Below are 27,663 nucleotides of genomic sequence, written 5' to 3' on the forward strand. Positions count from 1 at the left end.
CGTGGCTCGGGGTTAAATTTCAGTGCCAAAAGCGGTAACCCCGAGCAACACTCGGGGTACCGCTAGGAAGATTGCTGGATCCTGGTAGGGGGGTTGCTTACCTTGTCACCGGGATCCAGCGATGTATCCCGGCGGTGTGCGGCGGCGGAGCTTCCTCCCGATTCTCTCTGTGCCCGGCTTCCGTCTCCTGCGACGTGACGTTCGCAAGGGGGTGGACCGGCGGCAAATATAAATGTAAAACACACCAAACACACTGATACAATGCAAAATAAAATATAGTCACATTAGTTTGCCCCCCATACTATATATATATATATATATATATGTGTGTATATATACAGTATATATATATGTATACATACATACATACTTTAACTTATTTATAGTTTTTTATTATATTATAATTTATGATTTTGTGTTTCAAACTTTATCATACCCGAGATGTTATAAAGAAGAACGCACAGAAAAAAATCATATGTAAATAATTGGTTTGGGCTGCTCATTCATTAAGCACCTAAAATCCGAAAGAATCATACCGCCAGGGAGGTTAAAGAGGAAGTAAACCCTCATAAAAAAAAATAGAAAAAAAAAAACCTGTAAAGACAAAGGCATAATGAGCTAGTATGCACCGCAATCATTATGAAATACTTACCTTAAAACGAAGCCCTCGCATTGCCGCCCGCTCAGCTACAGGATGGCCGACATGTCCAGCCGTCCTGCTTCCTTGTTCGCGTCCTCTGTCCATCTGATTGGCCAGAGGCACGATAATGTCACTCCCGCTCATGCGCGCGGGAGCCGCCGTTCACTGCATAGGGCTCTGAAGGAATGGCACGGGTGGCTGTTCCTTCAGAGCGCATGCGCCGATGATTTCATCGGCTGCATGCACTGTAAATATCTCCTAAATGGTGCAAGTTTAGGAGATATTTATAGCACCTATAGGTAAGCCTTAAAATAGGCTTACCTATAGGCAAAAGACTTTAATCTCCCTGGCAGTAACCCCGAGCGTTACTCGGGGTGGATTTTTCATACCAGGATCGGTAACCCCGAGTCACGCTCGGGGTAGATGTGCAGAGAGCGCAGCGGTGTTCTCTTACCTTCTCCTGGCGATCCAGCGATGATCTATCATTGCTGTGACCACCAGCCGAGATCCCCGCCGCTCTCCGTCGGTGTGATCACTTCCTAGTTCCGTTCCCTGCAGCAGCAATGCTGCATGGGAGCGGAACTAGGGAGGGAAATTCAAAAAAAAAAAGTTGCACATAACACATTTTATATTATAAAATACACATTTTATATTATATATATTATATGCATATATATATATATATGCATATATATATATATATATATATATATATATATATATATATATATATATATATATATATATATATATATGTATATATATATATATATATATATATGCATATATGTATATATATATATATATGCACACACACACACACACACATATATATATATATATATATATATATATATATATATATATATATATATATACCTATATACACACATATATATATAAAATTATATTATTGATTCGATCATAATTAATGCATTATATATATATATATACACACATATATATATAATATATATATATACACACACATATATATATATAATATATAATGCATGAATTATAATCAAATCAATAATATAATTTTATTATATATATTATTATAATTCATGCGTTTGTGTTTCAAATTTATCACATCTGGGATGTCTACCAGAGACTTGTTTTGGTCAGGTTTAAGTCAGTAATTACTAAGAATTGTAGGCCTATAATACATAACGCCAAATTTCCATGAAAAGAATTGTACCGCTTTTGGTATGTAATTCCTGACAGAATCATACCGCCAGGGAGGTTAAAGTGGGTTTACAACCACTTTAATTGTTACTAAACCCAGGAGCCTGCATTCACTATATCTGGTTTCCCATAGCACAGAGAACATGGAAATACTATCATTTTAGTAAATATAAACTGCATCAGCTGTATAAAGCAGTCGTGTGACTTCTATCAGTGCCCATCCTATCAGGATGCCGGACTCTCTGTCTGGACAGTGCTTATTGGCCCTGCTCTGATCACATGCACTCTTCCAAGAGAAAAAAAAACTCTCTAGCAATACATACCAAACTGAGCATGTGCAGCCTGACTCCAGTAACTGTCTTACCTGGACATGTTTTGGGGACAATGCAAGAAGAGGAGGATCTGTGCATACAGGATCAAACAGCCTTTTTACTCAATGCAGATGATTAACCTCTTAGGTCCCACAGTGAGTATAACAAGCATGCTTTACTGCATATACACACTGATTTTACTGTTGTGGGTTTAGTAACATTTTGAGGCTTCTTGCACACTGCAGCTTGAAAAAGCTCAGTGCAGCTTTTTTTTTTACTGAGATAAAATACAGCCCATTAATTGTAATGTGCCTATTCACACAGGCACATAAACAAGTGCTGTGCATTCTTCAGTAAAAAAAAAAAAATAAATGCAAATATCTGCTCTTTTGGTCAGTAATTTATGCCTCATGCGTGCAAATGTGTGCAAATGTGCACAAATGCCCATTTACACATTGTGCAGAACAAGAACATGAGAATACATTTTTATGCAATTACATGAAAATGTGCGCATGCACGCAAAATTGCATGAACACATATATGCAAAAGTGCACGAGAATACATTAAAAAAAAAAAAAAACGTGACTGGCTCACTGTTTTTCTTAGAAGTCAGCACAAATCAACTTTTAGGCAGCACCTGTAATATGGAATTTAAGTGTTATTAAACCCAGGAGCCTGCATTCACTATACAGTATCTGGTCTCCCATGGTAGACAAAACATGGAAATGTAACTTTTTTTTAGTAAATATAATCTGCTAAAGTGGGCGGCACAGTGGTGTAGTGGTTAGCACTTTCACCTAGCAGCAAGAGGGTCGCTGGTTGGAATCCCGACCACGACACTACCTGCCTGGAGTTTGCATGTTCTCCCTGTGCCTGCGTGGGTTTCCTCCGGGTACTCCGGTTTCCTCCCACACACCAAAGACATGCTGGTAGGTTAATTGGATCCTGTATAAAAAAAAAAAAAAATTGTCCCTACTGTGTATGTATGTGAGTTAGGGACCTTAGATTGTAAGCTCCTTGAGGGTAGGGACTGATGTGAATGTACAAAGTATATGTAAAGCGCTGTGTAAATTGACAGCGCTATATAAGTACCTGAAATAAATAAATAAAGTAGATGCTCAAACAGGAGTATCATGTGCAAGAGGCCTAAGTGTTGGGGAGATACTCCCCAAAGGTTTAAATACTTCTAAAGAGATGCAGACACTGCAACTTTCCTTAGTAGAGAGAAAGTGCTTTAGCTGATTATAATGAACCAGTCACTCAGAATCAATATGCAATCGTAGGCCAGTGCTCTGATACGTGTGTGTTTATTGCAATGGGCATGGAGTTTTTTATTTTATTTTATACTCTATTTCGGTTGAGAGGGGATGAAGTAACATACCATAATATGTAGAAATTTTAGGTTTTAAGGCAGGATTCATGTCCTGTGTCAGAAAGTGGGGCTGGGACTACATAGCACAGCCAGGTAATTCTTTTTTTGTTTGACCGGAGTCCCTTGCTATTGTTATGAGCAATTCTGCTTGGTGCAAAAAAAAAAAACACGTTTATGCATGGGCTTTCAAACTGCAAATGCAGGTGACACATTATATTCCACCAAAACAAGACAATATACTCAGTCTCCTTTCTTTGCCAAGAATAAAATCCAGAGTATCAACATATTTTCTTCTACTCTGGAGAGGTATGATTAGAACAGATGTTGTGCCTCTGGAATATGCCTCGTGCTGCTGATACCAGATTAGAATTAAGGCTAAACATCTTCCCCCTACGTTCTAGAGGAAGTAAACATCTTGACTGGCGTTGCTAGAGCGTGGAGTTAGTGTATTGAACAGCACATGCGCATCCTTAGGACATATTTTTAAAAAATTCAAAATTCAGTAATGAATAGTTAAAGGGGACCTGCATTAATAAATACCTGACATGCTTCAATATACAGCAGCAGTATAATTCTTTTAGGAAACCTCTTTCCCTTCTTTTAACTCCAGACCGGTAACTTTTTCCAAAATGTCGCTATGTTCACTTTCCTGCGCTGTGCGATAAGTCTCAATGTGGTGTCAAACTCCTATCTTGACATATTATTGCATATGGCTAATGTGTTCCTCGCTGCCCTCAAAAGACTGGGGACGTCCAATATGACTGTAAGTATAGGTATGCGCGTGGGCCTAGCACATTATCCTCAAAACATGTTTTATTAAATGGTATAAAACAGAGATGAATGTACTTACAAATTCACTAACCAATGCTTGCATCATAGCTTAGACATAACATCATACGTAAATTCACAATACTCGTAGACACATCGGCTAACGCGTTTTAAGGTAACCCTTTTCTTCAGCGCCTAAAGAACATGCCCATTCCATATCTTATTATACGTGGTAAGGAATCACCTTTAGTATTAACAACTCTATATAGGTCAACCTTAACTATACAGGGTGGCCTAGTTTGTTCTACGGTGATAATTTCCAAGGTCGAATGTATAAAAGATGTACTATATATAAACAAGATCTATACACACATGTGAAAAACATGTATCTAAATAGAATATACATGTATATATAAAAAGAGACTATAGCATACATATTAGCATGGGCGTCCAGAGAACTTTTTTCAGGGGGAGCATCATTTTAAGTTCACCCATGCTCTGTCCCTTTTCTTTCCCATAGATCCCCCATTAAAGCAGGCCAGGCCAGGGTCCCCCATAGATCTCCTTTAGAGCAGGGTCCCCATAGATCCCCCTTTAGAGCAGGCCAGGCCAGGGTCCCCCATAGATCCCCTTTAGAGCAGGGTCCCCATAGATCCCTCCTTAGTCTTACCTTCACCTATATTCCCCATGCTACCAGGTTTTCCTGCACCACCAGGTACTCCAGGCTCTCCCTGACAAGAATATATATATATATATATATATATATATATATATATATATATATATATATTTAGCAAATATGACCCCCTTTATAGCAGACCAGGATCCCCATAGATCCCCTTTAGAGCAGGCCAGGCCAGGGTCCCCCATAGATCCCCCCTTAGAGCAGGGTCCCCATAGATTCCCCTTTTAGAACAGGCCAGGAAATTTCCAGGGGGGGGGCACTTGCCCCCCTTGCAGACCTCCATGCATATTAGTAGTGAGTGGTTACATCCTGTGTAAAAGTGAACAGCCATAGTCCTTTTTTAGAAATTCAATCATAGTAAAAAGTGCAAACAGGTGAAAACCTATGGAAATGCATGCATATATATATATGTATATATACACACATAGATATGCTTACGCATTAATGCACACGTGAATGCAGGGGTGTAAGGAAAGGCATACAATCATAATCATAGTAAATAGTGCATGAGATGGATATTCAAAAAAGGAATAGATACATATAAAATAATATATAATAATATACTCAGTATAAAATCATATAAAAAAATGTATAAAAGCAATACTTGTAGTTTAGCTTTCAGACTCCTCAGAGTTTCCTCATATATATATATATATATATATATATATATATATATATATATATATATATATATATATATATATGTGTGTGTGTGTGTTTACATCCATCTCATGTGCTATTTACTATGATTATGATTGTATGTTGTATGTTCTCCTTACACCCCTGCATTCACGTGTGCATTAATGCATGAGCATATGTATGTGTGTGTATATGTATATGTACGCATTTCTATATGTTTTCACCTGTTTGCACTTTTTACTATGATTGTTTTTAAAAAAGGACAATGAGGCTCCATTCACACTACCGCGACTTGTCAGGCGACTTGTCAGCCTGACAAGTCCCGGTCCCTCGCGGTCCATGCAGTGCTATAGGACCCATTCTAATAGGAGCGACACAAGCCGCTCCGACTTAGAAAAAGGGTCCTGTACTACTTCAGGGCGACCTCGGAGCGACTTGCATAGACATTCATTATATGAAGTCGCGGTGCACGGGACTTCACAGGTCGCCCCCGAAGTCGTGCAGGAGTCGTACCGCTTCAGTGTGAATGCGGTCTGAATGTTCAAAGACAGGATGTAACCAATCACTACTAATATGTATGATATAGTCCCTTTTTATATATACATGTACAAGCCTGATTCAAAAAAAGTTGGGACACTGTACAAATTGTGAAAAAAAAAAAACAGAATGCATTGATGTGGAAGTTTCAAATTTCAATATTTTATTCAGAATACAACATAGATGACATATCAAATGTTTAAACTGAGAAAATGTATCATTTTAAGGGAAAAATAAGTTGATTTTAAATTTCATGGCATCAACACATCTTAAAAAAGTTGGGGCAAGGCCATGTTTACCACTGTGTGGCCTCCCCTCTTCTTTTTATAACAGTCTGCAAACGGCTGGGGACTGAGGAGACAAGTTGCTGAAGTTTAGGAATAGGAATGTTTTCCCATTCTTGTGTAATACAGGCTTCTAGTTGCTCAACTGTCTTAGGTCTTCTTTGTTGCATCTTCCTCTTTATGATGCGCCAAATGTTTTCTATGGGGGAAAGATCTGGACTGCAGGCTGGCCATTTCAGTACCCGAATCCTTCTTCTACGCAGCCATGATGTTGTAATTGATGCAGTATGTGGTCTGGCATTGTCATGTTGGAAAATGCAAGGTCTTCCCTGAAAGAGACGACGTCTGGATGGGAGCATATGTTGTTCTAGAACTTGGATATACTTTTCAGCATTGATGGTGCCTTTCCAGATGTGTAAGCTGCCCATGCCACACTCACTCATGCAACCCCATACCATCAGAGATGCAGGCTTCTGAACTGAGCGCTGATAACAACTTGGGTTGTCCTTGTCCTCTTTACTCCGGATGACATGGCGTCCCAGTTTTCCAAAAAGAACTTCAAATTTTGATTCGTCTGATCACAGAACAGTTTTCCACTTTGCCACAGTCCATTTAAATGAGCCTCGGCCCAGAGAAAACACCTGCACTTCTGGATCATGTTTAGATTTGGCTTCTTTTTTGACCTATAGAGTTTTAGCCGGCAACGGCGAATGGCACGGTGGATTGTGTTCACCGACAATGTTTCCTGGAAGTATTCCTGAGCCCATGTTGTGATTTCCATTACAGTAGCATTCCTGTATGTGATGAAGTGCCGTCTAAGGGCCCGAAGATCATGGGCATCCAGTATGGTTTTCCGGCCTTGACCCTTTCGCACAGAGATTGTTCCAGATTCTCTGAATCTTTGGATGATATTATGCACTGTAGATGATGATAACTTCAAACTCTGCAATTTTTCTCTCAGAAATACCTTTCTGATATTGCTCCACTATATTTTGCCGCAGCATTGGGAGAATTGGTGATCCTCTGCCCATCTTGACTTCTGAGGGACACTGCCACTCTGAGAGGCTCTTTTTATACCCAATCATGTTACCAATTGACCTAATAGGTTGCAAATTGGTGTTCCAGCTGTTCCTTATATGTAAATTTAACTTTTCCGGCCTCTTATTGCTACCTGTCCCAACTTTTTTGGAATGTGTAGCTCTCATGAAATCCAAAATGAGCCAATATTTGGCATGACATTTCAAAATGTCTCACTTTCAACATTTGATATGTTATCTATATTATATTGTGAATAAAATATACGTTTATGAGATTTGTAAATTAGTCCATTCCTTTGTTACTCACAATTTGTACAGTGTCCCATCTCTAACCTATGTTACAGGAGAGACTCGGCCATCTGGGACTCTCTCTCCTGATTTTCTGAGACACAGCAGTAGCGCCATTGGCTCCCGCTGCTGTCAACCAAACTCAGTGAGCCAATGAGAAGCTATAAAGGGGCGGGGCTGAACCACGCATCTGTATTTGAATGGACACATGTAGATGCAGCTTAGCTCGGGTGTCCCCATAGCAAGCTACTTTCTGTGGGGGAACTTAGCAGGAGGGAGGGGCCAGGAGCGCCAAAGAGGGACCTGAGAAGAGGAGGATCTTGGCTGCTCTGTGCAAAACCAACTGCACAGAGGAGGTAAATATAACAAGTTTGTCATTTTTAAATTTAAAAAACAAGATTTTACAATCACTTTAAGTTAGAGGCACTCTGACTTCATAAACAAAGAGCTAGTTTGAACCATGGTCAGGAGTAATTGTAATTTCTTGTTTTAAACTTTTTTTTTTTTTACATTTCTTCAGTGGCTTCCTGGTTCATGGCCAATGCAAAAATTATGTCATACATCCCAGGAGCCTTCATCTGGAGGAGGGGAGGAGGGTTTTACTCAGCTAAGCACACCCTCCTGCCTGCACGCCTGAGCTAAGGGGAAACAGATTCCAGGAAGTAAATGCTACATGAATGCCCTTACTCAGGATAACCACAGCTAGAAATACTAGCGGAGTGGTTTTCAAAGTCATTTCTCAACAAAATAAAGCATGGAAGACATGGATGGATGGGTGAGTATCAGTGGCAGGAATTACCAGGGTCGCAACAGTCAAACTTGGGACCGGGCCCTGTACTGTAATTTAAAGGGGAACTCTGATGTATGTTGGGGCTTTAAGGGGTTAGAGACCCCTTACATCAGGATTCCCAGAGCATCCTTTACATCAGAGTTCGCCTTTACATTACAGTCCACAGAGCTCCCCCTTAGGGCCCTTTCTCTCCACTAAGTGGATCTGCCTGCTCAGTGTGGGATCTGTCTGCTGATCCCCGCTGAGCAGGCGGATGACAGGTCTCCCTGGTGGATCGGATCAGATGACAATCAGATGTAAACGGACAGGTGGCCTGTTTACATCCAACCGCTCCATAGAGAACAGCGTGCTGTGTCTGTGTCCAATCTGCACAAGTTGATCGGACATGGACACAGCATGCTGTTCTCTATGGGGCAGTTGGATATAAACAAACCACTTGTCTGTTTACATCTGACTGTCATCTGATCCGATCCGTCATGTAGATGGGGAATGGATCCCCATCCGTATGTTTTCAAAAGATTGGATCGGATACATAGTATAAATGGACACATGTCTTTTTACATCCACTTCCCCATACAGAACAATAGGTGGTTCAATCAGTCCATCCTTGTGAAAGCGCCCTTACAGTGCAAGTGGAAATTCTGCAGACTCTGAAGTAACAGGGGCTCTGGGAACCCTGGTTAAAGGGGAATGCTGGGAACTATACTGACAGTGGGGGCTCTGGTTACCAGTCACCTCAATATATCAGGGTTACCCTTTACAGAGTCTGCAGTGTTTCCCCTTACATCAGAGCTCTTACTGTTTTCCCTTAAATCAAAGCCCACAGAGTTCTCCCTTATATCAGAGTCTGCAGAATCCCCCCTTACAGTTTAAGGGAACTCTGCGAGTTTACATATAAAGGGGAACTCTGTGGATTCAGATGTAAAGAGGAAACTCTGTGGACTCTGATGTAAGGGGGGACTCTTGTGATGTAATATATGCAATTAGAATTAGAATCCAAGGACAAAGTTATAATGACGAAATGCATTGGGACGTGACTGCACAGCAACTAAAAGTGACTTTACATGCAGAACCGAAAGTGGCGTTCCAGCAGGAAGTTAAACATTGGTCGGGTGAGACATGAAGTTTTATGTACTGACTCCACCGCAGCCATGATATGCCGGCTTTTTAGCACTTTACCAATGCAATTTATTGATTTACTACATGTGAGTGCAATATCTGTTGGTTTTTTTACGTTTTTTATAATACGTTTTTACAAACATTATTGCACTATTGGAGTATCCTTTGCTGTTTCATATACATGGAAGTTAAATACTCACCTCTAAGATTGCAGGACATTGCTGGATTATTCATAACCCTGAGGGGTACAAATCCTTATAGCTGAGCATGAGAGTGTGAGGCAAATATTGCTGGTGCGTGTACACCCTATAGGGAAGCGGTTACACGTTTTGCACGTGGTGTGGTGTGAAAACTATTCAACTAACAACATTTGATTTTTCACGGACTGTTATATGAACAGATTCAGTCATGGATTTGCTCACGTTGGACTTTATATGATTATATGCACTTCATTATCACTGGGTGTTATTTAGTGTATTATTTATAATTTATTTAGCGCCACTATTTACCTTTACTTTCTATTTGTTGGTAGATTTGTTGTTCAATTACAGAATATACGCATAGTGTACTGTATACTACAAAAAAAAAAAAAAAAACTTTTGGGGTTTGGCTTAAAGCAGAGCTCTGGCCTATTTTTCAACTTTTCATTTTCTGTTAGCATAAAATAACCTGAAAAAGAATTGGATAGTTATTATTATTTTTTTGTTTCACTTACCTTATTTTTTCAGAAGATAAACTTACCTTCCACTTCCTTTCTCTGCGGCCGCGGCCCCCAACGTCACTTCCTCCTTTGCATTGACTCCTAGGAGATGAGCATCATCGATCCCAGGAGTCAATGTGCCTGCACCGGAGTCACTTCCGGTGCCGGCGCGTCATTCCCTGCTCAACAGCTTTTGAGCATGCCCAGAAGCTGTTCAGGGATGACGCGCCTGCCCCGGAAGTGATGAGCAGGGCATTCTGGGACTCTGACGTCACCGAAGAGGACACGAAGAGGGACGCTCCGGCTTCAGCTGCCCACACCTGAGATGGCAGCACTGGACAAGACATTTTCAAGGTAAGTATTTCTTCTTACAGGTAAGTGAAACAGGGGACAGTTCAGAGGCTATCGTTGCTTAAATGCACTAGCCCTTACTGTCCCGGGGGTATTTTTAGGTAAAAAAAATGTTCTGCCCAGAACTCCGCTTTAAAGAAAAGATGGCAGCCCTACCCAAGATGGCAGGAAGGGGTCCCGCTGCAGGACCATAATAAAGGGCCTTGAGACGGGAGAAAAGGACCTCAGGATCAAGGGGAAGGGCCTGAGACTAGAGGTTAGGGGGCCCTGAAGGTTCTAGTTATGCCTCTGGTGAGTATGCTTTAAATATTAAAAAAGTATAGTTAGTTATACTACTCATTTTTCTTTCCCATATTTCATGTTACTTTACGGTGCTGTGTCTTGATCCTTCTGACTTTTTATATTCTGCTGTCTGTCCTTGGTGACCCGTAAGCAGGTCCCTCTCCCACTCCTTCTCCGTGTGAAATTCATGGATTGCACAAGAATCCACTAAACTTATTATAAATGCAAACAATGCTTCCCATATATGATCAATACAACATAGTTCACAGTTAGGCTTCCAAACAATTAACTGCAACTGTGTAAAAAAAAAAAAACATTAGCTTGCTAAAAATCAATTGGATTTTAGGACCAATCAATCCTTTTCAATGACAACCATCATTTATTGATTGAACCGCCCCATTTTTTTTGCAGAATGATATAATTCATTGACTGAAACAATCATGATGTCATTGAAATGACAAAAGCACACATTACTTTAAAATAGAGTAAAATAGAGTCTAGCTAAATAACACGTATAAGTGCATTGGATGAGTCTATGACTGTATTCTGGGTAGTAAAGAGGTGGGGTGTTACTTTAAATAATGACATGCCTTTGGACAGGGTATCATTACTTCCATTCTTCGGAATAACTATTTATAATTATACATTGCACTAGCAAAGTAAAGAGTGAACCCGGCGCTATAATATCCTCTAGCATGCCTGGCAATTTTTTTTTTTTTTTTCAGCCCGAGCTTGATTGAAGGAATTGGCTCTTTTTCCATTATCTGCAGAACGCCTGACAAGCCTCTACGCTGTATAGTTACCACAAAATTAAACAGAATCCTTTGAGAGAGGAATGGACAGAGCTTAAATAAATGGACATTCTAAAAAAAATCAATACACAGCAACTGTTTGTTGGCTCAGACAATGTCCTATTACTTTGACTATGCAGCTAAAATATAGAACTGTGCTGCATCTTCAATTACATTGCCTCGGCAGACTGCTCATAATTACATAGATCACAGGAGATGCTCTCCTTTTGGTAACAACCCTGAATTTTCTAACTTTTTCTTTTGATTCTTGTCTGTTGACTCATCATTGGCTGGAGGTAGGCATTGGGCCTGTTGTAAAAAAAAATAAAATAAATGGAGAAATGCGTTGCTCTTAGCATCTACCGCTACATGAAAAAAAAATATAAGCAACATATAAACTTATAAATTGTTATCTGTTGCAGAGGTTTTGAATAATGAATTATTTTGTAAATATAAAAGACTGCATATGAATATTTGATATCAACTCCTTGCAGCTAGTTCTATTCTGTTGAGCCTTTTTTCTACTTTGCTGTGATTATCCAGTGATTTTAGGTCCTGTCGTTCAGTGTTACCCCCTTAACCACTTTACCACCGGAGGATTTTGCTGTCTTCCGTCCAGGCCACTTTTTGCGATTCGGCGCTGTGCGACTTTAACTGACAATTGCGCGGTCGTGCTACGCCGTACCCAAATGAAATTTACGTCCTTTTTTTCCCACAAACAGAGCTTTATTTTGGTGGTATTTGATCACCTGTGCGATTTTTACTTTTTGCGCTATAAACAAAAAAAAGCGTTTATTTTGAAAAAATAACAATATTTTTCACATTTTTTTATATGAAATTCCCCCCCAAAAAAATGTAAAAATCAAATTTTTTTTAAATTTTTGGCCAATTTGTTTTATGCTACCTATGTTTAGTAAAAAAAATCGCAATAAGCGTATTTTGATTGGTTTGCGCAAAAGTTATTGCGTTTACTAACTAAGGGAAAGATTTCTGTCATTTTTGGTGTTTTTTTTTTTAACGCGTAATGGCGGTGATCTGCGATTTTTTTTGCGGGACTGCGACATTGCGGCGGACAGATCGGACCCTTGACTGACATTTTTGACACTTTTGGGGGTACCAGTGACATTACTACAGTAATCAGTGCTATATATATGCACTGTTACTGTAAAAATGACACTGGCAGGGAAGGGGTTAATTTTATTGGAGAGGGAGGGGTTAATGTATGCCTGGTGCTTACTGGCGTGTGGGGGGGGAGGTGACTGTGCGACAGAAGGACAGATCGGATGTCCAGCTATGCTGAACACTCCGATCTGTCAGTCCCTGTCACTATGGAGATCCGCCCGCTCTGTTTACACACAGCGGGCGGATCTCCAGACTCGATCCCCGACGATCGGGGCAGAGCAGCGGCAATCGCCGCTGCTTCTCCCCTGGCCCGACTCCCGCTGTGAATGAACACTTTGCCGCAGTAGCCTCCATGTGAGCGGGGCTAAAGTGGTTAATGACAGGCCATTTTTTTGCGATACGGCACTGCATTACTTTAACTGACAATTGCGCGGCCGTGCGATGCTGTACCCAAATAAAACTAATGTCCATTTTTTTCAGACAAATAGAGCTTCCTTTTGGTTGTATTTGATCACCTGTGCGATTTTTATTTTTTGCGCTATAAACAAGAAAACAGCGACAATTCTGAAAAAAAAAATATATATTTTTTTTACTTTCTGCTATATAAAATTCCCAATTAAAAAAATGTAAAAATCAAATTTCTCTTACGTCCTCCGACAGTCATCACCCACTCATACAGTCTTCACCAATGGGGTATTGACTTCCTCTCCTTAGGAGTAGCTAGGCAAAAGACTTGTTAAAACAAAAGCATTTCCATAGACACACCCATGGGGGCTGTCCCACTGGTCCAATACCCCTCCTGCAATAGCCATCTCAACTCAGTTTGTCTTCTGCCTAGTTCAGGAGTAGTCAGGATTCCCTGTGCTGGGGCTACAGTCTCAGCCTTATTCTTCCATTTTATAATTTTATATTCTGAAAAGTGTCATTTTTTCTTTGCTTTGCTAGCTGTTTATTTTGTCAGCTTTTAGATAGTCGGATCTTTGGATGAAGATGGAGTTTGCGGAGCTGGGAATCGGACTGGTCGTCCTGGTTATCCAGGACAGAGGATCAGATGGAATCCCAGCCCGCCATTGAGCGTTTTGCAGGCTATGTGTTTGCCCTGGCCTCACAAACGACCCATCCCTGTCCCCAGGGATGCAGCCTTGTGAGGTGGCTACCTCACCGGACACATGCACGGTTCGTCCGTGCACTCCTGGTGTCCTGTGTTTTTGGCTGGCGGCACTCCCCTGCCATCTGAGGGTGGGCGGTTTTCCGTTTATTATGAGGCACCCCACGCCATTGGGTACAGGTAAGTACACTCTGTGTGGGGCCTCTGTCTGGGGTTGGCAGTCCTCTGTGTCTGTGGTGTCCCCTGTGTCTGTGCGTTTTTGGGCTCCCTGATCCTGGTCCCTGCGGGGGTTTTGTCTCTCACAGCCTGCACTGTGTGGGGTTTGGGGGATCCCTCTCCTGTGTCACTAAGGTGCTTGGAGGTACAGACTAGTGTGGCGACCGCTGCAGAGTTAGAAACCACCGGTCCACCATTTTATGTGTGGGCAGCATGTCTGGCTTCACTGTGGGCGCTTGTATAGCATTGTGTGTAGTGTCTTTTGGCGCCTTACGACGCCATCTTGTGTGTGGCAACGATCGTTCCGAGCACATGTCGGCGGCCATTTTGCCGAAGCCTCCCATTGCTTTGCATAGGCATCCATGTTTCCTTAGCCTGCAGCCTCTGTTCAGTCTCTGCGGTGACATCACTTCCTTCTTTTACTCTGGAGGCTCTGTCCATTTTATAATTTATTTTATTTTCCTCCATTGTGCAATCTTCCTGGCTCAGTTTGTCCCTGTGGGGGTCTGTGTTCCACAGCCATTGTAGCGGTGTGCTGCGGGGGTCCGCGGCGCTCTTAAAGGGCCAGTACCTAAAAAAAAAAGAGTTTCCTCCAGCTTTGCTGGGGGATTCCAGTTCTTCTGAATCCTCTACTCTGACTAATTTGGCTGCTGTTGTGGCGACTTTGGTGTCCAAAATGGATGTGCTGATGTCTGAACGTGCTGCTAGAAAAAGGCCTAGGATTTCTTTTTCTTCTGATTCTGATTGTGACATGGTTGCTGTAGGTAGCGTGCCCCTTTCAGGGCAAGAGTACACTGCTGCCCCAGAATCCTAAGGGTAAGTTTTTCCGCGGTAAGCGGGGTCCCGCCTTTAAACCTAATCAGGGTTCCTTTCGTGCCTTCAAGTCACAGTTCAAGGGCCAGGGTGGCCAGAGACAGCCCTGGGCCGGCAAACAAAAATCCGGCCAAGCTGGTGCGGCGGCTCAGTTCGCCTCTGCCTGAAGGGGCACCCTCACCCATTTCAGGGGTGGGGGGAAGTTTGCACGGTTTCCTCCAACCTTGGCTGCTCCGAGTTCAGGACAGGTGGGTTCAGGATATCGTTTCATCAGGATACAAGATTGAATTTCTTTCACGGCCGGCGGACAGATTCTTTCCCTCAAATCTTCATTTGACCCCAGGGCGGTTACAAGACCTGCATCAAGCGGTGCAGGATCTCCTCGCTCAGGGGGTGATTGTCCCGGTGCCTCATTGGGATAGGTTTCGGGGGTTTTACTCAAATCTGTTCACTGTGCCCAGAAAGGAGGGCAAAGTGCGTCCGATTCTGGACTTGAAAGCTCTGAACCGCTTCGTGCGCGTTCGAAAATTCCGCATGGAATCGCTCGGCTCGGTGGTGGCCTCTCTGAGCCTGAAGGATGCGCATCTACACATCCCCATATTCGAGGGTCATCAGAGGTACCTCCGATTCGCTATCGCGGAGGAACACTATCAGTTCGTGGCGTTACCTTTCGGTCTCGCTTCGGCCGCAAGGGTCTTTACCAAAGTGTTGGCGCCTGTTCTGGGACTGCTGCAGGCGCAGGGCATTGCGGTCTTGGGTTATCTGGACGATTTCCTGTTAAGATCGAGTGCCAGTCAGAGCCTGCTGTGGGATCTGTCCACTACGGTCCAGTTGCTCCAGGAGTTCGGTTGGATGATCAACATTCAGAAGTCAACCTTGTCTCTTTCGGTTCGTCTCCCGTATTTGGGAATGGTTCTGGACTCTGCTCAAGCAAAGGTCTTCTTGCCGGAGGACAAGCTCCGGACCCTACAGTCCGAGGTCAGGTCCCTCAGGGACAACGAATCCTCGTCACTCAGGACCTGTATGCGGTCCCTGGGGTTGATGGTATCGGCCTTCGAGGTGATACCATTTGCACAGTTTCACACGCGGTCTCTCCAAGCAGAGATTCTGGCCAGATGGGGCAGACTACCTCAGTCCTTGGACATGAGAGTGTCTCTGAGCCGCCAAACTAGAATGGATCTCTTGTGGTGGCTTCAGTCCCCGGCTGTGTCGGAAGGGAAATCCTTCCCGCCGTTACTATGGACGGTGATTACCACAGATGCCAGCCTGTCGGGCTGGGGTGGCGTCCTGGGCAACCTATCTGCCCAGGGCACTTGGTCAAAGGAGGAATCCTCCCTTCCGATAAACATATTGGAATTGCGAGCGATCAGGCTGTGCCTGCTCCATTGGTCGGATCGTCTTCAGGGCCGTCCTGTACGGGTGCAGACGGACAATGAGACTGCGGTGGCATACATCAACCACCAAGGGGGCACCAGAAGTGCCCGGGCGGCCCAGGAAGTGACCAGTATTCTGTCTTGGGCCGAGACTCATGTCCCGGCGATATTGGCAGTTCACATTCCGGGTGTGGAGAATTGGCAGGCCGATTATCTGGGCCGCCAGACCCTGGACCAGGGGGAATGGTCCCTACACCTGGAGGTGTTTCAAATGTTGTGTGCGAAGTGGGGATCCCCGGATGTGGATCTGTTCGCATCTCAGCTAAACCACAAGGTGGAAAGGTTCGTGGCAAGAACACGCGATCCTCTGGCAGACGCCTTGGATGCCCTGGTGGTGCCCTGGCATCAGTATCGTCTGATCTATGCCTTTCCTCCGATTCAGTTGTTGTCCAGGTTCCTTCGCAGGTTAGCCTCGGAACCAACAATGGTGATTCTGGTGGCGCCGGACTGGCCACGCCGGTCCTGGTACGCGGACATCGTTCACCTGGCCGTCGAGCCTCCATGGCGGCTGCCAATGCAGGAAGATCTACTGTCTCAGGGTCCGATCTTCCATCCTGCTTTACAGCCACTGGCTTTAACGGCCTGGCAGTTGAAAGCCAGGTCCTGAGAGACAGGGGCCTCTCCTCAGAGGTCATTCCCACTTTAATCAAGGCTAGAAAAGCCTCGTCTGGTAAAATTTATTACGGAACTTGGAAAGCTTATTTTGCCTGGTGTGAGTCCAGGGGTTTCCATAAGTGTATATTGATTGGTTTGCGCAAAAGTTATCGCGTCTACAAACTAGGAGAAAGATTTATGTCATTTTTATTTATTAATTTTTTTTACTAGTAATGGCGGCAATCAGCGATTTTTAGCGGGACTGAGACATTGCGGCGGACAGATCGGACACCAAACTGACAACACTTTTGGGGGGACCAGTGACATTACTACAGTAATCAGTGCTAAAAATATGCAAAAAAGGGGTTAACACCAGGGGCGATCAAAGGGTTAAATGTGTCCCTTGGGGGTGATTTCTAACTGTGGGGGGGGGGGGGTTTGCTTGCTGCATTAACACAGAGACCTGTGTTCCTAAATAAGAGGAGCACAGGATCCCTGTGTTCATTACTGGCAGAATAGCGGTCTGCCTTGTTTACAACGGCAGACCACTGTTCTGTCTCCACGGGGAGCGATCGCGGGTGCCCGGCGGCAATCATGGCCTCCGGATCCGCTGATCAGCTTCTCCTGTGGGGAATGGGCATGCTAGCGGTCCCGCGAAGGGACATACATGTATGTCGTTTTCGCAGGAGAGAGCTGACCTGCAGCCGTAAAACTCGGTAAGTGGTTAAAAAAGGCAACAAAGAGTTGTGTAGGCACAAACTTGCATCACTCTTCTAAACATTAAAATGGAGTAGATACTGCTCCTAAATCACAAAGGGTTGCCAGCCCATATATTTATTAGGAGAAATCAGTTCTCTCTTCTGCCATATCTATAAGAGGAAGCACAGAATGGAGAGCTGTCATCCCCATCATTTCTATACTATGCTGTGAATGCCCTGTGATTCAGCTTATTAAAAAAAGACACATAGGGAATTAAAGCAGTAGTAAACAGTGGCATACTAGTACATTCTAAAATACTTACCTTAGAACAAAGCCCTCCAGCAGTGCACTGTCACCACTAACAGGTTACAGGGCTTCCATCTTCCCCCAGTGTTGCCTCTGGGTTCGAGGTTCCGGCAGTTTGAATGGCCGAGCCACGTTGAGGTCACTCCCACGCATGCGCGCAGGAGTCATGTCCATGGTACAGCACTCTGAAGGAATGGCACGGGTATGTTGTTCCTTCAGGGCATGTGCGCCGAGACGTCACCGGCTGCCAAAAGAGTGAATATCTCCTAAACTGTGTATTAATTTTACCTATAGGTAAGATTTATTATAAGTTTACCTGTAGGTGAAAATCACAAATTGGTCTTAACTACCACTCTAATGTAGAATTGTGCAAGCCCAAGCTTTCGCCACTTTTCTAAGCATATAAAAAGGAACAGCTGCCGCTCCCAACTATTGAAGGGGCACAAGCCCATTTGTTAATTAGGAACAAACAGTTCTGTTTTCTGCCTTGTGTGTGGCAGGCAGTACAGGGAAGGAGGAGCTGGAGATGGATAAATCCCCCCCCCCCTCCCTCGCCCTGTGATATTCTATGTGACCAGGACACACCTTTTGGGTATCTACAGCAGTTTTCTATATGGAACATTGCCGTATTCTCTCTGTTAATCGGGGAAGACCTGAATCAGTTTCTATTTCACTCTAAAATAGAAACTGGTGCAGGAGGTGCAGAAAGAGGGCTACCTTCTTGGTTAACCTGATATACACCACTTCTGAGAGTTTTCTGTGCCATTACAATAGTGCAGGAAGTTTAGTTACATCCCCGAACAGAGTCAATGAGTCAAAGAGGAATACGGTGCCCTCTCTGTCTTTAGTGCATATAGAGCTGTATGGATCCTCAGTTAGAGAGAGACAGCCAAAATTTAAACAGATACTGCTGGGATTTTTTTAATGTAAAAAGGTCCAGCATTCTCTAGCAACAAAGTGTAATGGAAGCACCATATACTGTATTTAAAGTAGATTTTTGATTAAAAAACAAAAAAGGTCATACACTTTCAAGCATTCAGGAAAAATAAAACAAAATGTACCCAACAATCATTAGTTTTCCTTTCAACAGAATCTGTATTCTTTTTAATTTTAGATAAGTGGCTATTAGTCTGCTGACACATGCCTGAGCTCAGTGTACTGCCTTAAAGTGTTACTAAACCTGCATTCACTATATCTGGTCACCCACAGTACACAGAACATGGAAATGCAATTATTTTAGTAAATATAAACTGCTAAATACCTTTTCTCATCAGCAGTATATAGCAGTTCTGTGACTTCTATAAGTGCCTGGTTAAAGCTGGTAGGAGGAGTTTTCATACTGCACTGGCTGTCCTATCAGGATGCAGGACCCTCTGTCTGGACAGTGCTGATTGGCCCTGAGCTGATCACATGCTATTTCCCAAGAAAAAAAAAAAACTCTCTAGCAATACACACCAAACTGAGCATGTGCAGCCTGACTCCATTTACTCTGTCTTATCTGGACATGCTTCGGGGGCAGTGCAAGACGACGAGGACCTGTGCATACAAACACAGATCCTCAGCCAAGCAGCCTTTTTACACAATGCAGAGGATTAACCCCTTAGGTACCACAGTCAGTACAACAAGCTTTCTCAACTGCATATACACACTGATTTTACTGTTGTGGGTTTAGTAACACATTAAGTACCCCAGACCTCTGGTATAGGTAACAATATAGTGTGGAAGACCACACTGGAAACAAGGGACGCCAACAGCCATAAAAACCTAATAAGGTAATAAACCCAAAAACAAACATTTATTAAATTGCAGCTTAGCAATTCTTACATGTGATGGCTGCATTAGTTTTCTTTTTTGGGTTTTCTTTCTTTTATTTTTACCTGGTGATCCCGTCAAGGAGTACTGAGGCAGGGTGCTGTGATGTACAGCACCCTGCTGATTCCTCCCATCAGCCAGGATCTGCCTGCATTGGATAGAAAAGAACATAAGTCCAGAGATGAGATCACTGGGTTTAAAACAGGGGATGCAAATACATGCCAATTAAACCAGTTTTAAAGACTAGACCTGCAACTAAAGGACTTATGTGTATTTTTAATTTTTTTTTCTCAATAGTTCTTTATTGAATTTTAAAGGACTTATGCGTATTTTGAATACAAACTCTTAGTATCTCACTTAACATCAGTGGAAAGATTTTTTTGCTCTTCCATTTGGTTAAGTGTCCAGAGGAACAGTAAACTATTTACATGTTCTATCCACAGCTTTCACTTTGTTTAACTAATATTCCGAAAAAGCATCAATTAAAGACGACAAGTTCATTAAACAGTATCCGTAGCCCTGAACCTGGATGCTTTGCAATCATTTTATTTCATTTAGTCTTCTATCACAAGATGTACTCTACAGAAAGCAGTGTAGAGAAGGATACTCCTGGGGCCACACTTTTGGCATCAGGTATTGAAAGGCATCACCGCTAACCATATACGGCAAAGAAGAATTACGTTGCTATTTACATGGGTCATTAATATGTCAGTGTGGTGAAACGCGTGTGGTCCCTAATTCCCCAATACTATTTCTCTTATGCCAAGATGAACAGATGAAGCAGCAGGAGATGCTAGCTAGCAGGTGAACTGAGGACGCAGAAGTGGTGAACAGTCCTCATTCCTGCTGTGAATGACCACCTCATATCATGTAAGCTGTTAGTTGCTGTTATTACGAGGAAAGTATGCTCATTTTACTATATATATATATATATATATATATATATATATATATATATATAGATTGTAGGGGCAAGCTTTATTAGTAAAACGATAATATTTAGGAAAACAGTAATTATTAACATAACATAGCCTCAAGATATAATTTAGAAAAAAGGGGGGAGTTTGGGACTTTAAATGAGACTCACGGTTGGATATGCCGTGCGTCTCCATCCCTTTTCAATTGAATAAAAGAGGGAGGTCGGGACTTTATATGAAAGGCATGACCAGGTTGGCAGAAACAGTACAATATATTTATTGATGTTAACAGGTAATAAACATTATCATGAAAGATATAAAAAAGTAATAGAAGAACAAATATTCTTCAAGGTAGTACAAAAACTGGTAAATGGTCCTCAAATCCAGTATTCATAAAAACCAATATGGCAGTTGAGCAAAAGTAATGGAGTGGTCGCATAAAATCACAGTAACAATGGACTCAAAGTTGCAACAATAGTAAAATAGTTTGGTATCATCATGACATCAATGGACTCGAAGCATATTGTGGACCGAATGTACCACTTCACCAGGAGTAGATGTCTGATTCGTATCTAAAAAGATATATATTTGTACAGTATATATGTAAGGAAACAGCAACAAAGGTAATAAATGAAGACTGGACAGAAGAGGAAAAGGGGAGAATGGATCCCCCAATTTACCAAAATTTACGTTGCAAATTAAATAGGTACTGGCATAGGAGGTAGGACATGGCACCAGGTGTCTCCCACGGAAGCTGAGGGCACACAGGGCAGGCGGGTAAGGACGGAAATGCCATACACTGGAGAGTATGGGCCAAGCTGGATAAAGTGAGAATAGTTCATGTAAGCAGCAAAAGAAAACGTCCATGAGTAATATAAAGTAATAAAATAATGTGAATAGAATAAGAATATATCAAAGTGCTGCTTGCAGAGTGCAGATGTGAATAAAGTCCAGGTGATAGTAGTAGTGACACCAAAGAAAAGAAAAAATGGGACAAAAGTGTATAGGGCTAAAAATAGCCCAGGTATGAGGGATGCAAGGTGGTAAAGGGTGGAAGCCACCTGGTGCCATGTTTTATTATTGTTGCATTTTTGAGCCCATTATTACTGTGATTTTATACAACTACTCCATTACTTTTGCTCAACTGCCATGTTGGTTTTTATGTATACTGGATTTGAGGACCATTTACCAGTTTTTGTACTACCTTGAAGAATATTTGTTCTTCTATTACTTTGTTATATCTTTCACGATAATGTTTATTACCTGTTAACATCAATAAATATATTGTACTGTTTCTGCCTACCTTGTCATGCCTTTCATATAAAGTCCCGACCTCCCTCTTTTATTCAAGATATAATTTAGTGCAGTGTAGGAAAACATTTTTACTTACCTAAAGAGGTCCTTCAGGCTTTTGGAAAAAAATTAAAAGTCAGCAGATACAAATACTGTAATTGCTGACTTTTAATGAAAGAACAATTTACCTGTCCAAAGATTCCGTTTTGGGGTCCCCGGCACTAGGATGTTTAGCAGTAGAGGCATGCAAGGAGTCACAGCCGGCTTCCCAGTGCACATGCGTGAGCTGCGCTACACTGTGTGTGTGGTCCCACAGCCTGCTAGGACTGCAACGTGTCCCAGAAGGCTGGTGGTGGGGAGGAGGGGGACCGAACTTCGAGTAGAATCTTCTAAGCCATCTGGCTGAAAGTGGGAGTAGGTATCCACCAAAACTAAGTACCCACTTCTCCACAAAAATATAAAAATGTTTAAAAGTGTTAGAAGAGGGTGGGAGGAGGATATAAAATGGAACGCCCCTTTCAGGGTAAAGTTCTGCATTAAGTGCCTCAATGTAGCGGCCCAGGGGGTTTGAAATCCACACTGTTCTTCCTCTTCTTTCCCTTGGGACACCGGGACAGATTTGAATGATTCTGATGGATCAACCCAGAAACGTGACCATGTTGACCAATCAGAACCGCTCTGTTCTGTCCTGGCCTCCCTAGGGAAAGAAGAGGAAGAACAGTGTGGATTTCAAACCCCAGGACCGCTGCACCGGGCTGTAAGGTGTTAGTTCGCTTTTTCATTTTATCTGTGATAAAGTGATATTAAATCTTTTTTTTATTTTGATTCAGGAAGTCCATACCTACTATTAATGTATTGTCTTTTGTGTTTAACAATCTTCCTTCCTTTTGGCCTCCGTAATGGTTCCGGACAGAGATGTCCCCTCTCACCCCTTATCTTTATTCTGACCCTTGAACCCCTCCTATGCCATATCAAAGCTAAACCCAATATTAGGGAACAGAAACGAAGCTTGGAGAACACAGGATAGCAAGGTACACAAATTCATTATTGTTTTTTGTAACCTATTCACTGGTTTTCCTTCCCAATTTACTAGAATTCCAGAACTATTGCATCCTCTCCAATCCTCTCCAATTTCAAAATAAATCTTCAAAAATCTGTGGCATTGATTGAATGGATGTATTCCACACCCAACCCTCCATAACACCAAAACTCACTTTTGGTTTAATGGGCCCAATTGAAAGTACTTGTATATATTTCTTACTCCTTGGATTAAAGATGTGTTTTCTACCAACTTCTCCCCTTTCTTAACCTAAATAAGACAAGATTCCATAAGATGGTCATGAAACTCCTGGTTTGGGAGGAACAGTGTACCTAAAGATAAATGTACACCCATGCCTCCTGCAATTTGTCCAGACCCTACCGATGAGAGATACCAATGTCCTTAAACAGATAGAAGGAGAAGACTGTCAGTACATTGTGTACACTGTACACAGAACTATAGCATCATCTCCAATCCTCTCCAATTTCAAAATAAATCTTCAAATATCTGTGGCATTGATTGAATGGTTGTATTCCACACCCAACCCTCCATAACCTCAAAACTCACTTTTGGTTTAATGGGCCCAATTGCAAGTACTTGTATATATTTTTTACTCCTTGGATTAAAGATGTGTTCTCTACCAACTTCTCCCCTTTCTTAACCTAAATAAGGCTCCATGTACACGGGACGTTGTTAAAAGTCCCTTTGAATGCTGGAATTTTTAGGACGTTTGAAACGTCCGTTCAGTCGCGTTTGTACCCGCGTTTAGCGGGCGTTTAGCAGCGTTTGCAGGCGTTTGCGTTTAGAAGCGTTCCTAGAGGTCAAAAAAATTATTCCCCTTTAAAATGGAAAAACGCGAACGCTAAACGCGGGTCATCGCGTTCAGACGCGGTCGGACGCGTTTAGACGCGTTCGGACGAGTTTGTGCGTTTGAAACGCCGGGAAACACACGTTCGAACGCAAATAATTGCGTTCTAAAAACAGTCCCTGAACGCAACTGCCTGCAAATGACTGTAAACGACCTGGTGTACATGGACAGATAAGATAAAATGTAGATGGGTTCAGGGGCTTCTGAAAAAAACGCCCAACTGCTCCTAAACGGCCATTTCCAGCGTCCCGTGTACATGGAGCCTTAGACAAGATTCCATGAGATGGTCATGAAACTCCTGGTTTGGGAGGAACAGTGTATACCTAAAGATAAATGTACACCCATGCCTCCTGCAATTTTTCCAGATGCTACCGATAAGAGATACCAATGTCCTTAAACTGATAAAAGGAGAAGACTGTCAGTACATTGTGTACACTGATAATCAGGGCATTGATCATCAGTGCTGAGAACATCTCTCTCATACAGCCCAGAGCCTGCACTGACAGTTCCCCCTCCCTCCGTCTTTGAGCAAATGGGAGAGGAAACAGCCAATCTGCTCCTTCTCCTCCCGCCCCTCTCCTCCTGTGTGTGCACCTCTATAAGTGGGAAGCCCAGCAGCTGAATGATCAAATTCAAAGTCAAGAAACCCCCAAATAAGAACATCTGTTTCAAGATTTCACAGAAGGGTTTGATCATGAGTAGGACATAATGAAAACCTGCTGGCTATTTTAATAATGGAAGAATATTGTTTTGCATCTCAGTTTTCGGCATTCCTCTTGCTATAGTATACAGTATACATGCTATAGTATATACAGGTCCCTCTAAAAAAATTAGCATATTGTGATAAAGTTCATTATTTTCTGTAATGTACTGATAAACATTAGACTTTCATATATTTTAGATTCATTACACACAACTGAAGTAGTGCAAGCCTTTTATTGTTTTAATATTGATGATTTTGGCATACAGCTCATGAAAAACCAAAATTCCTATCTCAAAAAATTAGCATATCATGAAAAGGTTCTCTAAACGAGCTATTAACCTAATCATCTGAATCAACTAATTAACTCTAAACACCTGCAAAAGATTCCTGAGGCTTTTAAAAACTCCCAGCCTGGTTCATTACTCAAAACCGCAATCATGGGTAAGACTGCCGACCTGACTGCTGTCCAAAAGGCCATCATTGACACCCTCAAGCAAGAGGGTAAGACACAGAAAGAAATTTCTGAACTAATAGGCTGTTCCCAGAGTGCTTTATCAAGGCACCTCAGTGGGAAGTCTGTGGGAAGGAAAAAGTGTGGCAGAAAACGCTGCACAACGAGAAGAGGTGACCGGACCCTGAGGAAGATTGTGGAGAAGGACCGATTCCAGACCTTGGGGGACCTGCGGAAGCAGTGGACTGAGTCTGGAGTAGAAACATCTAGAGCCGCCGTGTACAGGCGTGCGCAGGAAATGGGCTACAGGTGCTGCATTCCCCAGGTCAAGCCACTTTTGAACCAGAAACAGCTGCAGAAGCACCTGACCTGGGCTACAGAGAAGCAGCACTGGACTGTTGCTCAGTGGTCCAAAGTACTTTTTTCGGATGAAAGCTAATTTTGCATGTCATTCGGAAATCAAGGTGCCAGAGTCTGGAGGAAGACTGGGGAGAGGGAAATGCCAAAATGCCTGAAGTCCAGTGTCAAGTACCCACAGTCAGTGATGGTCTGGGGTGCCATGTCAGCTGCTGGTGTTGGTCCACTGTGTTTTTTTAAGGGCAGGGTCAATGCAGCTAGCTTTCAGGAGATTTTGGAGCACTTCATGCTTCCATCTGCTGAAAAGCTTTATGGAGATGAAGATTTCATTTTTCAGCACGACCTGGCACCTGCTCACAGTGCCAAAACCACTGGTAAATGGTTTACTGACCATGGTATTACTGTGCTCAATTGGCCTGCCAACTCTCCTGACCTGAACCCCATAGAGAATCTGTGGGATGTTGTAAAGAGAAATTTGAGAGACGCAAGACCCAACACTCTGGATGAGCTCAAGGCCGCTATCGAAGCATCCTGGGCCTCCATAACACCTCAGCAGTGCCACAGGCTGATTGCCTCCATGCCACGCCGCATTGAAGCAGTCATTTCTGCAAAAGGATTCCCGACCAAGTATTGAGTGCATAACTGAACACAATTATTTGAGGGTTGACTTTTTTTGTATTAACCACTTTACCACCGGAGGATTTTGCTGTCTTCCGTCCAGGCCACTTTTTGCGATTCGGCGCTGTGCGACTTCAACTGACAATTGAGCGGTCGTGCAACGCCGTACCCAAACAAAATTTACGTCCTTTTTTTCCCACAAACAGAGCTTTCTTTTGGTGGTATTTGATCACCTGTGCGATTTTTACTTGCGTTATAAACAAAAAAAGAGCGTTTATTTTGAAAAAATAACAATATTTTTAACATTTTTTTATATGAAATTCCCCCCAAAAAAGATGTAAAAACCAATTTTTTAAAAAAATTTTGGCCAATTTGTTTTCTGCTACCTATGTTTGGTAAAAAAAGATCGCAATAAGCGTATTTTGATTGGTTTGCGCAAAAGTTATTGCGTTTACTAACAAAGGGAAAGATTTCTGTCATTTTTGGTGTTTTTTTTTTAACGCGTAATGGCGGCGATCTGTGATTTTTTTTGCGGGACTGCGACATTGCGGCGGACAGATCGGACCCTTGACTGACATTTTTGACACTTTTGGGGGTACCAGTGACATTACTGCAGTAATCAGTGCTATATATATGCACTGTTACTGTAAAAATGACACTGGCAGGGAAGGGGTTAATTTTATTGGAGAGGGAGGGGTTAATGTATGCCTGGTGCTTACTGACGTGTAGGGGGGGAGGTGACTGAGTGAGTCATGGACAGATCGGATGTCGAGCTATGCTGAACAGTCCGATCTGTCACTCCCTGTCACTATGGAGATCCGCCCGCTGTGTTTACACACAGCGGGCGGATCTCCAGACTCGATCCCCGACGATCGGGTAAGAGCAGCGGCGATCGCCGCTGCTCCTCCCCTGGCCCGACTCCCGCTGTGAATGAAAACAGCGGGAGCGAGCCTCCGGCGGCGCGCAAGCGCCGCCCAGAAGGGGGAGTGTCTGACGACGTAGTACTACGTCGTCAGACGATAACGAGCCACTCTGCCGCAGTAATATTACTGTGAGCAGAGGTAAAGTGGTTAAAAACACTTTTATTGGTCGGATGAAATATGCTAATTTTTTGAGATAGGAATTTTGGTTTTTCATGAGCTGTATGCCAAAATCATCAATATTAAAACAATAAAAGGCTTGCACTACTTCAGTTGTGTGTAATGAATCTAAAATATATGAAAGTCTAATGTTTATCAGTACATTACAGAAAATAATGAACTTTATCACAATATGCTAATTTTTTGAGAGGGACCTGTATAGTATACAGGTACAGTTAATTGCTTCGGTGGAGATGAGCTGAGCCACCACCTGAGATGTGATTGTGGAGTGTGGAACATGATCTCTCCTGGTTCTCTCCTCTACTGTGCTACAAAATCAAACTGAGTGATCTCTCACCGAAAAGATTATTTTTTTTTTTAGGATTCCAATGCTTGTGTCAACATCCCCTTTAATAACAAGCATGCTAAATTCTATTCAAATATATCACCTAC

General features: G+C 42.6%; 1 protein-coding gene across 1 annotated transcript in view; it reads left to right on the top strand.

The window, feature by feature from the left end:
* Window positions 1-27,663, top strand: part of PDGFD (platelet derived growth factor D) — a 443,240-nt gene that overhangs the window by 269,165 nt on the left and 146,412 nt on the right. The window lies entirely within an intron of this gene.

Source organism: Pelophylax lessonae (assembly GCF_965119305.1).
Source record: "Pelophylax lessonae genome assembly, chromosome: 2".
NCBI lineage: Eukaryota > Metazoa > Chordata > Amphibia > Anura > Ranidae > Pelophylax > Pelophylax lessonae.